This window comes from Loxodonta africana, chromosome 20 (genome assembly GCF_030014295.1).
Source record: "Loxodonta africana isolate mLoxAfr1 chromosome 20, mLoxAfr1.hap2, whole genome shotgun sequence".
Lineage (NCBI taxonomy): Eukaryota > Metazoa > Chordata > Mammalia > Proboscidea > Elephantidae > Loxodonta > Loxodonta africana.
In genome coordinates, this window is record NC_087361.1 from 60,640,381 (window position 1) to 60,646,380 (window position 6,000).

The following is a 6,000-nucleotide window of genomic DNA, read 5'->3' on the forward strand; positions in this document are numbered from 1 at the left end:
AGTTTCGCAGGATATATTATTCTTGGTTGGCAATTTTTTTCTTTCAAGGTTTTATACATGTCATCTGGTTGCCTTCTTGCCTACATGGTTTCTGCCGAATAATCAGAACTTAGTCTTATTGTTTCTGCTCTGTATGTGACTTTTTTGTTTTTCTCAAGCTGCTCTCAGGATTTTTTTCTCTGTCTTTGGTTTTAGTGAGTGTGATTACGATATGCCTTGGTGTTTTTCTTTTGGGGTCTATCCTATATAGAGTTCTTTGAGCTTCTTGGATGGTCAGCTTTTCATCATTCATGATATTAGGGAAGTTTTCTGTCAGCAATTCTTCAACGATCCTCTCTGTGTTTTCTATTTTCTCTCCCTGTTCTGGAACTCCGATCACTCATTAGTTTTTGCTTTCGATTGTATCCCACATAATTCTCAGGGTTTCTTCATTCTTTTTTCTGATTTTTCCTCAAACAGAGTTGTATCCAAGTGTCTGTCTTCAATTTTGCTGATTCTGTCTTCCATCATTTCAAACCTGCTCCTCAACCCTTCTATGACACTGTCCATTTCTGAAGTCTTGTTGTTTATCTTTTGGATTTCTAATTGTTGTTTTTGTATGATTTCTAGTTGTGAATTTATTTTGGCACTTTGTTCCTGTATTATTTTCCTGAATTCTTCCATTTTTGTTTGTGTGTATTTTCCATGAATTTGTCTATTTTTTCCTCATTTTTGTCTGGTTTTTCTTCAACTCTTGGATTGCTCTGAATATTAGAGATTTGAATTCCCTATCAGGTAGTTCTAGTGCCTTTTCTTCTACTGGAAAGTCATCTGGTGTTTTATTTTGGATGCCTACTGGACCCATCCTGTCTTTTTTTTAATATGCTTTGATATTGTCTGCTGTGTTTGGGACATTTGGTAGTTATTTTCATCATTTCTTGGTTGTAAGTTTGTTTTGTCCTGCTTTTTTGTTGTATTTGGTTATGTCTGAGCAGGTGGGCTGTGAGTTCTCTGCTGTTTGTTCATCTTTAGTCATAATAATTTTCACCTCCTTGTCCAAAGGTCAGGGCCAGTCATTCAGCTGCAGTGCAGCAAGGCAGGTCCAGCTGAAGGGGAGGGGCTGGAATGGGTTGTGTGTAGCATGTACTAGGGCCAACAGGGCAGGCCAGGAATCAGTGCTGGGTGGGTTCCAGTAGGCCATGCCTGTGCTGCTCAGGGGTGTGATGTTCAGTGCATGGTGCAGATAGGCAGGAAAGAGGTGGAAAGTTGTGATGTGTGGAGCTAATAGGGGTATGGGAAAGAAGAGAGAGAGGAGAGATAAACAGGAGCCAAAAACAATCAAGCAAAGAAATAAAGAGAGAAAAAAAAAAAGAGTTCGAAGGGAGCTTACCGTTGGAGTGGAGAGATGAGAAACTGAGAAATGGAGAAAAGAAAAAGGGATAAAGAAAGAAAAAAAAAAACTAGATAAAAATGTGGAAAAGAAAAGCCCCCGGGAGTCCTGGGGTCCCACCAGTGGGGCTGCTAAGACCAGGGAAGTGGCTTTCTGTCTGTGCACAGTATAGCTTGGCTGGAGCGGGTATAGATGTTACATAGCACCAGGTATTCAGGAGACAGGAAAAGAAGATACGTGTAGAGAGATGAGAACTGAGAAATGAAGACAGACCAAAAGGTAAAAAGAGAGAGAAAAGAAAAAAAAAAAAAAAAGAAAGAAGAAAAAAAAGAGATGTCCCCAGGGATCCCACCTACATGGCTCCACAGCCTAGGGGAGTGGCTCCTAAATGGTGCAGTGCAGCCCGGCTAGAAGGGGCTCCCAAGCTGTGAAAAGAAAAAGAAAACAAACAGATAAAACAGAAAAAAGCAAAACAAGGAAAAAAAAAAAAAAGCCTCAGGGATCCCACCAGAGATGGTGTCACCGGCCGGAGGAGTGTTCCCCAGCGGAGTGTGGATTCACAGCCTTTCAAGAAAAAGCAAAGATGGCACACGGAGCCAGGTGTTCTAGAGAAAGGAGGGGGAGGTGGTAGGAGGCACAGAAGAAAGCAAAGGAGATGGAAAGAACCTACACCAGCTCAGAGGCCTTGGCAGTGGGGGCAAGGTGAATCCAAGGAGCCTGAGGCCAAAGCAGTTGCCTCCTGGCCAAGAGACTGCAGCTGGTGGGAAGAAGAGTAGGCTGAAGGGAGGGGTGGGGAGAAGGTGGGGGGGTAGTGCTGGTGGGGAGGCCTAGGAAAGCATACATCGCTCATTACTGGGTGCTCTCCCTCCTGCTGGGAACTTCGTGAAGCTGCTTTACTGTGCTTCCTGTCTGTTGATCTCTGACTGGAGTCCAAGATGGCGGATCCGTGCTATGTTAGGTGATGGGGTCCTCCTCACGCATCTCTCCTCGCTTTTCATACTCTGTCAGTTTCTTATTCCATTTGGTGCTTGGCTGAGTTCTCTATTCCTTCGTTTGGCACTTCAGGTTCCAGGAATGACATTTGTCCCTGTTTTACTTAGTTTTTTGGGTCTTTGCTGTCCTTACCCAACATATACATGTCTCAGCTGTGTGCAGTTGCACCTGTAATAAGCTGAATCTATTTAAGGGAAGGGGCAGCATCTTAGTTTATACTCTCAGCATTGGGCACAATGTCCAGTACATAGTACATCTTTAATGTTTGCTTAATGCATGAATACTGCAGTTAAAAATAAAGAACATTTTTCTAGAGGAATTTTTTTATTTTTTAATTCTGGAGTTGTTTATGAAAGGAAACAATAGGATGCCCCTATCTTTTAAAACAATGTGGACTCTTATCTGCTATTTGTTTGAGAGATTTTACATTTCAGTGTGTATACAGAGTTCTGAAAGCAGATAGGCAGCTGACTTAAATTACTTTGCTAAATTTCTCCCAGTTACATGATTTTGTAATGATTTTATTTGGCTAAAAAATTAAGACTAGACAGTGAAAAATGTAAAGTTTATATCATAACTTGTCCCCGATACATAGCATTCTTTACTCACTTCTTTTCCCCCGGTTTCACAAATTATAAAATGGAACTCACAAATTAAGTTTTTCTGTTTATAAAAAGGCTTTAAAAAAGCATATTTATTAAAATAAGTCCATGGGGAACTCCAGGATCCCAATTATGAAAATTTGAAGATAAAATTTAGATATGTCAAACTCTGAAATGCAAACAAGAAGCTAACATTAAATTGATTTAATCCTAGAAAGTAACTTTAAAAATGTTTCCAAATGTACTGCTTATGAGACCAGTTGCCATTGAGTTTAGGGGGCTCCTAAAATACTTTCTTGAAGATTAAAGATAGTTATCTATAATATAGATATAATATATGTATAATCTATAAATTTGGCACAGGTGTTATAACAAATTCCTAGTTGCTGGCACATAGTAAGTATTAAAATGTCATTTATTATTATTAATTGTAGAGATTAGAAATCAAAGAGCTTCTCCATAACTGATCAAGGAGATGGCACCTTGAGTCTATTTAAAAAACAAACAAACTTGTTGCTACCCAGTGGATTCCAACTCATGCCAACCCCAAGCATGTCAGAGTAGAACTGCTCCATAAGGCTTTTTTTTTTTTTTTTTTCTGGCTGTAATCTTTATGGAAGAAGTTTGCCAGGTCTTTCTTCTGTGGAGCTGCTTGATGGGTTCCAACCACTGACCTTTAGATTGCAGACCGCTTGCGCCACCCAGGGACCTTTGGGTGTATACAGTGGGCCTATACAGTGGTCCTTTATTCTGATAGAAATATTTATTAGTAGAGATAACAATACAGAGAAACAGGTTCCTTGCAGAATCTCAATTTGTTGGGATATAAACAAGATTTTTTTTAAAGTAACTGTAGCCAACTGTGCTGTTTACCTCCCCATTTCCTCTGGATACAGGGCTCTTTTAGCTACATCTTGGTCTTATTCTGTTACTTTTGATTATTAGAATAATGCCATTCTATTTAGCATTGGTTAAACTCATGGCTCTTGGATTTGGAGTAGGTGTGGCTGTGCTCTCCCTCTTCATTTCCCCTAGCACAGCTCTGATGTTGGTCTGGGGAGGAAGAAGAAAGGAGGTAGACTGTCTTCTTCACTATTCATAACAACAGTATAGTTTTCATTTTGTTGGTTTCAGATCACTCGCTGATTCTGGCAGACACAAATGCATGGGGCACTTTTGATTCTTCAGAAGGCTCCACTGGGGCTTCAGGCTTTACTCTTCCACTGCCCACTGACGATTCATCCACAGCTCTAACAGTTGAGCCTCTCCCCAATGGGCAGCCCTCTTTGACGGAGTACCAAAAACATAGTAGCTATGAAAATAATATAATGGGAATTATTAATTTAGACAATTTTTAGAAATTATTACTTCTCATTACTTCTAAGCCATGAATTGCATCTTGAAAATAAAACTGTTTTAATTGGAATCTTCTGTGACACATCCAACATATTATAGATTGAGAGATACAGTAAAACCTGTCAAAACTGAAACCTGTGTAAGGTGGAAACCTGTCAGAGAGGGAAAACTCAAATATTTTCCACTAATAGAGAGTGATAGGAGAGTGGCGTGGCTGCACCCTGTCAAAGGTGGAAAACTTGCAAGACCTGGAAAAACAGGGCAGCCCCATCAAATTCTGGCTCTCACATGTTTCACTGTATTGTAATGTGGGGAAAAATCCTCACATTTGTATTTATGCCATCAGAGTCTAATATTAGTCCTATATAATATTTAAGCTAGGAATATTGCAAGATGGATTATACATAGAATTAATATGTTGTTGTTGTTAGGTGCCATCGAGTCGATTCCAACTCATAGCGACCCTATGCACAACAGAATGAAACACTGCCCTGTCCTGAGCCATCCTTACAATTGTTGTTGTGCTTGATCTCATTGATGCAGCCACTGTGTCAATCCACCTCGATGAGGGTCTTCCTCTCTTCCGCTGACCCTGTACTCTGCCAAGCATGATGTCCTTCTCCAGGGACTCATCCCTCCTGACAACATGTCCAAAGTATGTAAGATGCCGTCTCGCCATCCTTGCCTGTAAGGAGCATTCTGGTTGTACTTCTAAGACAGATTTGTTAGTTCTTGTGGCAGTCCGTGGTATATTCAATATTCTTCACCAACACCACAATTCAAAGGTGTCAATTCTTCTTCAGTCTTCCTTATTCATTGTCCAGCTTTCACATGCATATGATGTGATTGAAAATACCATGGCTTAGTCTTCATGGTGACATCTTTGCTCTTCAACACTTTGAAGAGGTCCTTTGCAGCAGATTTACCCAATGCAATGTGTCTTCTGATTTCATGACTGCTGCTTCCGTGGCTGTTGATTGTGGATCCAAGTAAAATGAAATCTTTGGCAACTTCCATCTTTTCTCCATTTATCATGATGTTGCTCATTGGTCCAGTTGTGAGGATTTTTGTTTTCTTTAGGTTGAGGTGCAATCCATACTGAAGGCTGTGGTCTTTGATCTTCATTAGTAAGTGCTTCAAGTCCTCTTCACTTTCAGCAAGGAAGGTTGTGTCATCTGCATAATGCAGGTCGTTAATGAGTCTTCCTCCAATCCTAATGCCCCTTCTTCATATAGTCCAGCTTCTCATATTATTTGCTCAGCATACAGATTGAATAGGTATGGTGAAAGAATACAACCCTAAAGCACACCTTCCCTGACTTTAAACCAGTCAGTATCCCCTTGTTCTGTCTGAACAACTACCTCTTGATCTATGTAAAAGTTCCTCATGAGCACAACTAAGTGTTCTGTAATTCCCATTCTTCGCAACGTTATCCATAGTTTATTATGATCCACACAGTCAAATGCCTTTGCATAGTCAATAAAACACAGGTAAACATCCTTCTGGAAGTCTCTGTTTTCAGCTAGGATCCATCTGACATCAGCAATGATATCCCTGGTTCCACGTCCTCTTCTGAAACTGGCCTGAATTTCTGACAGTTCCCTGTTGATATACTGCTGCAGCTGTTTTTGAATGGTCTTCAGCAAAATTTTGCTTGCATGTGATATTAATGATATTGTT